The following is a 10,405-nucleotide window of genomic DNA, read 5'->3' as shown; positions in this document are numbered from 1 at the left end:
ATGAGCATTAAAAGTTTATCTAATCATTCTTCTGTCTTTCACTTCAATGACACACTGACTCGTATATATGACTGCAAAGCAGATACCTTTTAAAATAACATACTGTATGATGTTCAATAGACCCATCTCATACCTGTTCATGCTCATTGCAATAATGTTATTTGTGTTTAAGTATTTTTACATTTAGGGTTTAAATCCAAAGAACTGTTTATGATTCTTCTCTCCACTAGAGTTAGAAAAGGCACTGACGTGGAGATTTCAAGTTGAAGCTCTTGATGCATCTAGACTTGTTCCTCCACACTGGGACGAGATGACCTTCTAATGACCTTTTCATGAAAAAAACATGTAAGTGCACCAACCCCTCTGACTGCTGCTGTTCCTCTGTTTTTCACTGTATTTAGACCGATGCTGAAAACTGTCTCAAAATAACTCTGAGAGAAACTAGAGTAATCACTTCATGAGGAAAAGCACAGCGTAATAATTATTAACCAGCTGACTCCAGTTTTTCTTTAGAAAATCAGTCTTGCAACTGAGTTAGCAATCTGCTTTATGGCTTCCATTTTTAAAAAAGTATTAGATTGTGAAGTTATTGACTTCAAGTTGAACATACTTCTGATACTAGCTGTTTTCAACCTGTTTGGTTTTGATTTAAGATTCCTCGCAGATGAATAAAACAAATGTAATTGTATCTGCTTTGAAATCGGAATAGTTCTTCTTTCATTCTTCATTTGCTTCTCCTATAAAATATTAAGATTTAAATGATGGAAACGTCAATTCAAAGTGAGTAATATTGAGAATTATTGCCTCCATATTAAGTCATGCCCGCTGAAGGCCTCCTGGGTGCAGCGGGGCTAATTACTGGGGATATATTTCTGCGGCTCAGCCTGCTGCACGGCTTCTGTCATAATCAATGAGCCTTGTAACACTCAATTAGAAACTAATTGGATTTGTGTGTGTTCGAGGTGGAAAAACATGTACATTTGAGCGGACATGAAAGAACTGCTTATCTGTGTTGACAGCTGTGATGAAGTTGAATTTGGTCGGCCGATTGTAAATTTCAGAAAAATGTTGTCAGTGTAAGCACTTTCCAGCTGCTGCTCTATTGGCTTTGTAAAAACAGGCTGAATCACTATTCAAATGTGTAATTAACAATGTGCTTTGGCACATAACCCGGGCTAAAAAAAGACCCATTATTTAAGTTCCAGTGTACTGTTTACAATACTGCGTACAGTTTGATTTAGGTGGAGTACAACACAGTGGATTAGTTAACTTAAATACACTCACATAAACAAAATTTTGTGTGTTTAAGGAAAAGTCCTGGTTTTAATAAATATACAATTCAAGCTAAACAAAAGCCTGCAGCATTCCCAGCAGCAATCTGTTTTTTTTACTTTAATAGACTCTTTGGTAATAAATGTGATTAAATCTGAAGAGCTGATCCAGAACAAATGTCTGGCCCTTATGGATTTTAATAACCTGTTTTTGTATTAGATGAGCTTACATATCTTCAGTGATCAAACATAAATGTCCACTGAGGGGGAAAAAATCAATTTGAGTCCTGTGGGTCGTTTCTGTTCTGATATATCGCTGTTATTGTTGTATAGGCCGAGAGTGTAAGATTTATACCTCTGCTTATGAGCGCTGAGGATGGGATGGTTTATCTAAGGAGCCAGTGACAAGTACAAATCTTCCTGATAGTTATTAAAGTGGTCATGATCACTTCGCCGCATACGTGCTGGTGTGCAGCGCTCAGTCTGTCACATTCCCGCTGCGATGGCCTGACAAGCGCCTTGTATTTATGGCGGTGAGGCAGGGTCGAGTCGGAGCCTCTGAGTAATATCTTCATTTTATAACCGTTCGGATAACACCTTGGAAAACACACTGTGCACACTTTAAGAATTTAATTAGATTTTTTTTGTTTATCTTGAATTATAGTTTACATTTCGCAGTTCTAGACATCATAGCTGTGTATGTATCCACTTAAACAGACGTACCTGTTTATTAGGTGCACCTTTAATGTCCTTTTATGTGGCTCTTTAACACATAAAATGGAGTAAATTATATAAATATAACCATCAAAGCTGTAAACCGTGTAATACACTGTAATCTTTGTCTATATTACCGTACACTGTGTTGTAGTGAAATTAAAAGGTCAATGAGTGTGTAAGGCAAATGGAGGGAGAATCCGCTCTCTTATTTATATTAGTTGTTTACGGCTCTTGGAAATTGTTTGTGTGTGTTTGTGTGTGTGTGTGTGTGTGTGTGTGTGTGTGTGTGTGTGTGTGTGTGCGCTGATGTCTCTTTTAGTTGGGGTGTTGTACATGTCAGTGTGATAGATGATGTCCTTGCCGTGGCCTCTATTTTGTCATTCTGTGTTTGTGTGTGTGTGTGTGTGTGTGTGTGTGTGTGTGTGTGTGTGTGTGTGTGTGTGTGTGGGGGGGGGGGTGTTGTTTGGGTGGTCTGTGTGAGCATACATTTAGAGGCTTTGGTGATGATGTGGGTCATGTGTGCGTGTTGGATTATTTGTTTGTTGTTGAATTTCAGATGTTGCCGTCTTATCTCATTAACTGGGAAACTGGAGGTCGGAAAGTTCATTCACATTGATGTGTGTTCATGACCATTATCTTTTTCCTGGAAACAGGAGAATGCTTTTTTTGTTTTTATTTATTAGGGTTGCTCTTTAAGAATCATATTTCATCACTTAGGTGTGATAAAAAGGCCACATGACTAGATTTAACTTTTAAACATGGCCTTTTAAATCAGGGACACACAACAAATGTCTCGTATCAGAAAATAAAAAAATTAAAGGTGTTGCTCCATTTTCACTGAAATGAAGCACACACACACACACACACACACACACACACACACACACACACACACACACACACACACACACACACACACACACACACACACACACACACACACACACACACACACACACACACACACACACAATTTATACCAGAAAACATGCTATGAATATGAATTTGCTCCACAAAGCAACATGTCCTGTCTCACTCTGATGGGGGATTTGCATTTCTCACATCTCAAGAGTTTTTAATTATGAAAAGAAATTTCACCCCAGCATGCCTCACAGAATATCAGTCATTGAGAGATTTGTCAACTTTCCCAAAATAGCTAATTGAGGGCAGAGAATACGGATTTGTGTGTAAGGTTTGGTTTTCCTATAAGCACACGTCTTTCCTTAAAGAGATGTATGTGTTTCTGTTTGTTATAATTCTTTTTAGGACCTACATACAAACGTCATGTCTGCCTGTGTTCAAGTTTGTTGTATAAATTGGAAATATGCAGTGCTTATTGAAGTAATTTGATTGCTCTGATCACCTCTGCTTTAACATATTTGATTCATTATCGGATTAAGAAATGGAACAAATTGGAAATTTAATGTATTTTTTCATTACTAGAATCAAACCTAATGTTGATCTAGTATGTGGATTGTCAATCATCTCTTTTGTTATTTAGCATGCCTTTCCAGTAGAGCGTCGTCTGAGCCACAGGGTCAGAGTCAGACCAGATTTCATAAGAGACGATGCCTCGCGGTCTGCAAACGTTAGATTTTTCTGATGAATAATGTATTCAAAGTGTGAAGCTGCAGACGCGTCTCGCTGTGTGCTCAGAGATGCTTGACTTTCACACGTCTCTGCTGGAATGAGGCTGGATCAAGAGCCTGTCTCGGTTATCAACAGCTTCGGGGGACACCCTGCTATACGCACAAAAGATGGAGGGAAAATGTATGACTGTTAGGATGCTCTCTAAGGCTAATGGGGACTGTATAAGCACTCACTGATTGACAGCACAGCTGGAACAATGTCTGATACTAAGCTGTAGCTTATATTTAGTTTAGTTTGACTTTTTTCTGTAGATATCATCATACTTTTAAATAACAGTAAACGTTTGCATTACAAAAAAAAAAGCCAATACACGTGTGTACAATGCACACAAGTAAAACACTAATAATCAATAAATCCCTTTATTTGAAGCTCATAATCTCAAAGAAATGTCGGTTGACGTGGTCTATGACATTTTTGAACCCCCCATTTGTTTTGTTATTACAAAATGACTAAAGGTGATTGAGATACCATACCATACGATGTACCTTATTTCCCCCAAGGGGAAATTTGTCTTTGGACTCAAGTGCTGAGCACATTTAGCTTCCTCCACAGTAGCATCAATAAATAAAAACTTACAACCATCCACATTTAAACCAAGAGGCACTTACCATTGGAAAAAAAAGTTCAAACAGCATATATTGCACTTTACCAGTATTATACAGCAGAACAAACACTGGCTGTACATCGGTTTAAGAAAAGTATATCAGAGTTGACTCAAAGAGCGTCTGTATGATTATTGCTACAACAACAATGATTCTGCAGTCTGAGGCGACTGAGTTCAAACTGAACTGGATCAATATTAAGGATCACATTTGCTTCCTATGGCCTCTAAGGCAATGTGATATGTTAGCCTTTCATAAAAGGAATGATTGGTGGATAAGAAAGATGGTTTCTTATCAACCTAGGCTTTACTTTGTCTCCCATCAGCAAAGGATTTGGACCGGGGGTCATAAAACGTTTCTATTTTGCAATGTGTTACTGAATCTTAGATGAAATAACTGTTTACTCCAAAACACTTCAGACAGCATTTGACAGAAATGAGAAAATGGAATTTGACACTTTGATGTAAGAATGGATACATTATCTTATCAAACAGTTAATTTCACAACAGCCTTGTATGCTTTCTCGACAGCTATATAATACAGAAAGTATGTAGATCGTACACCCACTTCCACAGTGATGAGTTTGTAAAGAGACTTTTAAACCTCTCTCATCCCTTCTGGTCGTCTTAATGGATTGCAGTGATTGATTTGAAGACCAGGAAGTGGTCAGCAAGATAATTTGTAAAAGTCGGTTCGGCACAAATGGCCGGGCGAGCAGGAATCTGTGTGTTCCCTCACACCACGCAGGTCTCCTGCAAGGATCACTCACACCAGACTCCATTAGCAAAAGGCTGCTCTCCACATGTCGCCGCCGCCTGAACAAAGACACCCGCGTCTTTGTCCGTCACGAGAGGGGAAACGCTCACAGTCATAAATAAGGATTGTGTAAACACATTCTGATGCAAGAAAAGGCTTGAGTAATTAAGCCAATGCAATGTTGTGTAATGCTTCCACTGGAGTATTTCAGTCATATCCTTTAACAATCCTCTTTCTGATCAGGGAAGGTGACATGTTTTAGAGTCAGGTTTAGATTTTTAAAAAAAGAAGAGCGCTGATTCACAAAAACAGGAGTTGAATCCAAAAGCAGCATGTGAAACACGTCTTCCTTCTGTTTTTACTTTGAGGTTAATTTAAACTTTATGAAGCAGGGCTGTGCTCAGAAAAATCCTTACAGCAAAGTATCGCAATGTTTTCCCACAATATTATATCCATTTTCCCGCCCCTCACACAAAATATATAAAAAAGAAATATTTTCCCTAAATTCCTCTAATCACAAAAAACCAAATATATTCTTGTGTCAATTTTGAATTAAATAGTTTGACTAATTAACAAAGCAAGCTGTTTTCTCAGCTCCACTTTTACATTTTCAGTGATGAATTTGGAGCATTGGGGCGCTGGTGGCGCAGTGGTTAGTGCGCGCGCCCCATGTATGGAGGCTATAGTCCTCAAAGCGGGCCGCCCGGGTTCAAATCCAGCCTACGGCTCCTTTCCCGCAGGTCATTCCCTACTCTCTCTCTCTCCCTGATTTCCAGCTCTATCCACTGTCCTATCTCTCCATAAAGGCACAAAAAGCCCAAAAATAAATCTTTAAACAAATAGTTTGGAGCATTGCCACGTATCACAATACTTCATCAGATCGTGACTCGTGTATCCTGTTACATACATCGTATCTTTTATTCCGGTCCTTGCCAATACCCAGCCTGTGTAAACTGAACTGGATGTTGTTTCTACAGCTTATCCAAAAGTAAAAGACTGAATTATTCACATAGCAGACGTGACGATGCAATCATTAAACAATTTATACTTTTTGAGGCCATCTGCGGAGTATTATGTTGCTGCATTTGTGAATATGCTTTCCCCCGATGTATTCCCAGTATTGGTGATGATATCCACCTGCTGTCACAATGACATCATGCTATTGATTTCCTGGTTGACTTGCCGTGCAGAACCGAGTCATGTTTCCCGGAGAGGATGGACGATAAGCCAGTAAGGAAACCCCTGTGGGCATAATACGGGCAGGGCAGAATAAATCATGTCGCCTTTTTTTTTTTTTTTTTTTACTGTCTTTAGTTTCTGGCGCTCTGCTCTAAAGATGATTCCTGACGCCCTTTTTAAAACGTTACAGTGCCTACTTCTTTTTTCCCATAGGCTGTTCACAGCGTGATTGGTTCATAAAAACGCTGAAGGAGTCACACAGCTCTCTTTTTCACATGACCTAGACCTTAATTAGTACGGCAACAGATTGTCATTTGCATGTACGTGCCCTGGTGAGTAGGTGGGAGGTGGCGCACATATAGAGGGGGAGGATGGTGGTACTTCAGAGCCAGTTTGCTTAACAGACCCTGAAGGTACAGTCGACTCTGAGGTGCTGTTATTGTAGCTTATTATAATAATGTATTTATCAAGCATCGTTTCCTTTTAACATCAGAGTATTTTGATTACAGGTGCAGTAAAAGGAACATTTGTGTGAACTTAAACCAAAAGAAACAACCTCAAACTGTTTCTTTAATTTGTTTCATTAAATAACAATATAACTGACTTTTTCACACTTTTAAAAAGCCTTTCAGTTTTACTTTTTTCACCGCCGCTGTGCCTTTTTGATAAGCACACCAGCTGTCAAATCTCTACAAAGCATCATTATTTTTCAAGGTGTACCCTGATCCTGACAAAAGATCCGCCTTGTACCTGCTGGGAGTCAGTTCCTCTGGAGAACAGAGGCGTGCAAGCGCTGCGAGACCCCTCCTGTTTAGCAGGCAGCAACATTAAGACGTGACATGCCTTTGGCTGTTTGCTCTGAAGAAGAAAAGCCGTCTTTACTGCTTTGATGTAACATTAATAAAACATCTGGTCCGTCGTATCAGTGTTTGATTCTGAGAGGGGTAAGATTTTGTACTGTGACCGTGTCGTCGGGAAACGTGTGCGCCGTGTTTGAGCAGAAGAAAACAACAAGATCACAGCTCTAGTGAAACTGAACAGGTGTTTTTATGAATGGGCCTGTAACAATCATAGCGAAACATCTACAGAATCCAGCTCTTTTCTCTAAATAAGAACAGGGTGTAACTTGTTTTGTTATATTTCAGTGACTGTAGGCGTTTGCATTTCATTGAGCAAATCGTCCGCACTTCTCTGTGTGTTGACTCTGTATTTGTAGATCATTATCTGTATCATTTGCCTGCCTGGTTGCTACTGGCCGGTTTAATATCTCTCATCATCAGTCATGCTTTTATTAAGCTGCTTACTCCGACTCGTGCAAATATTCTCTGCAGTGATTTGCATTAGCGCTGCTGACACTGATCGATACTGCATCATCTATTGTTTGCCTCTTTGTCTCCTTAGACCTGATTCCCTTCCATATGAAATCATATTACATGTTCCTCTCTGCTACAGAAAATAGCAGAAAACATTTATTTTCCTGGACTCCATGCCGACCATTCCCTGTGTGTTTAGTTGATTGACAGCTGGAATCCCTGAAAGCCTCGGCTGACATGTTATTGCTCTGGGTCAGAAAGAGGCGAACAGGAGTTAGCCTTCATACAACCCCCATATTTACTCTCAGCACTTTTTCACTGCTTTTTTTTTTTTTTTTCTCCTCTACTGTCCACTATCTTTGTGCTTCCTGATAACATTTCGGTCTCTGCTCTGAATTATTGACCAGTCGTCGGAGCCTCTTGAGATTGAGCCAGTGGTGTGTTTTTGTCTATCAGCTTCAGCACTGAGCTTTTTTTTTTTTTTTCCTTTTTTTTTTTTTGCTGCTCCCAAACCAAAATGACAACATGGTCAGATTGATCATGTTTAGAATGTGATGTGGAGGTAAGGAAAAGGTTAGCATCTCATTGACTGACACCTAACTGCTACATACTGTAATGACAGGTATGAATAAATACATTTCTAGTGTTCGAATTTTTCTGAATGAATAATTCATACTGCAAAGAGAGAGAGAGAGAGAGAGAGAGATGTTCCCATGGATTGATAAAACAATTTTTTGACTAAACACGTTACTTTATCTGTAAATCTCGCCTTTGTCGTCAAACAGTTAAATCAGTAGATTAATCACAGGTGTAGTTTATCACATTAACGAGGGCTGCTTTCCATGTAGGTGTGACAGTGACACGGTTGTGCTTTAAAATTAAGCCTTTTATTAATTTAATCACAGTTATAGCTTATTACATTAACAAGTAACATGAAGGTGTAACCGTTGCACAGTTGTGCTTTCAAACGGACACGTTGTTATCACATGTGGGCTTTAATGTCCATTACTTTTGTCAAAATTATTTCAAGAAAATGCTCATAATTGGGTTCATTCATGGTTTTTATTGATGGGCTTGTTGGTGTGTCATAACTTGAACTTTGTCGAGGTCAATCAGGGAATGGATTATTTGGTCGTTCCGCAGATAGAATACTGAGAAACACAACAATCATATTTTGCCTTAGCACGTGATTTGTTAAGAAAACTCTAAGATATCACTAGACTTAGTCCTTTAACAGTTCACAATGTAAAGGCGGTTTCCTGTAAACAATCAATTGAAATGTCATGAAATACGATGACTGTGTTGACTCAGGCTCTTGTGTCAGTGAGAGCATCGTTGTAAAAATCCATGTAATGTTTTTATCTTGACTTTATTTCTGTCACCTTTTATGAACTTTGAACAGTCTCCACACGTAGTGAGTATAGAGCTGCACAACAAAAGGCCTTTGGTTCATTGTTGAAATATGAGCATTTTTCAATAAATACATTACAAGTCTGAATTTATTTCAACAAATAAAAACAATTATTTGATCTAAATAAGCAAAGTTTTCTGACACAGCACCTGGTTGATGGAGGCCTGAGTCTACTATCCACCCGCAGATGAGCTGGTGCCAATTTAGTGAGGAAAGTATTTTTTTCAGATTTCAAACACAGGTAATGTGTAAAAAAACAATAGATGGACGAAAAAAAGGACTATTATAGCTTAAATGCATGTCAGTATATGTTCATATATTGCACATGTTATGTTATTGCAATATTAAGGCACATCACATATTTTTCTCGCATCATGCAGGATAATATATGTGCAAATGTAAAGTCATTGATCTAGTCTCATTAATGTAACTACATCATCATTTTATTGAATGCATGATTTCTTTTTGAAGCATTACCTCATTTTAATTTTAAATCTTTATAATTTCCACTAACTTTGAATGGTCTCCATCTGCAGTGTGACATTATCACACATTTTCTAATTCAAACTGACCATTAGGTGAAGATTTTAATAACTCTAAAAGCTCCTCTGAATCTTGTTTTGTTTTTTTTTTGTTTTGTTTGTTCATCATAAGCGTTCTGACTCTGCAGCCTGTGCCTGGAAACCACAGATGGTGCAGGGGAATGTTGATTCACGTGGTGCTGGAGGAGACCTTGCTGCAGAAGATGAATGCTGCTTCATTGTGCTTCTTTGTGCTCAACTAATTATTCCTGTGACAAGTGTGACATCAGCCCAGCTTTGAACAGAGGCTTCAACAGTATTGAGTGGCTCAAGGTTGCAGTCTGATGTGACTTTGATTAGCTTGAATCCCCGCTATGAAAAGCTCCTGCTGCACCTACAGGAGGGTGTGTTGTGAAATTACCTGTTGCTAAGGAACTGAAGTGACTTTATGCATAAGGAAAAAAAGGCTTTGCCAAGGTTTTCTAGCGAAAGAATTTCTGCAGCAACCTTCTGTTAAGTCAAATGATATCTACATTTTTCAGATGTGTTTACTTCATGTGAAGTGCAGCTCAAATATCAATGGAAACTAAGCGACAACATCTTCCTCTTAAAGGATTTTTAATATTCTCAAAGTAGTTTCTTATAGTGAAAAAGAAAGGCTACCTGTCCTGTGTTTCCAGCACTGCATTAACAGGGCTGTGATAATGATAATAATGTATGTGTTACTCGTTCACTCCTTAGCATATTGTTTTTATTTTTACCTCTCATTACATTTCACAGCTGTCCAAATGGGTTTTGTGAAGGAAAAAAAACCATCCCTTTTAACTGAAGGATGTAGAGGTGTTGGGAAATGACGCCCACATGTTTGGCCTTGGAATGAGTTGTCATTGTCACTATGGTGATTAAATCATCCCCCGCTGGATGATAGAAATGTTTCCCAGCGATTTGACATTTGAATATCTGGTCTGAAGTGTTATACACACAG

The 10,405-nt window shown here is 38.7% G+C and overlaps 1 protein-coding gene across 3 annotated transcripts in view; it reads left to right on the top strand.

Moving 5' to 3' along the window:
• The window catches only part of ccdc33 (coiled-coil domain containing 33), a 48,937-nt gene that overhangs the window by 1,749 nt on the left and 36,783 nt on the right, over positions 1-10,405 (top strand). For all 3 annotated transcript variants that reach the window (XR_010666702.1, XM_065957195.1, XM_065957194.1), the window contains exon 2: positions 231-345. The gene's annotated coding sequence lies outside the window, so the exon portion shown is untranslated. The remainder of the gene's footprint in view (positions 1-230; positions 346-10,405) is intronic.

Source organism: Labrus bergylta, chromosome 7 (assembly GCF_963930695.1).
Source record: "Labrus bergylta chromosome 7, fLabBer1.1, whole genome shotgun sequence".
Classification (NCBI taxonomy): domain Eukaryota; kingdom Metazoa; phylum Chordata; class Actinopteri; order Labriformes; family Labridae; genus Labrus; species Labrus bergylta.
The sequence above is the reverse complement of the archived record's forward strand: the minus strand, read 5'-3'. Positions and strand labels throughout refer to the sequence as shown.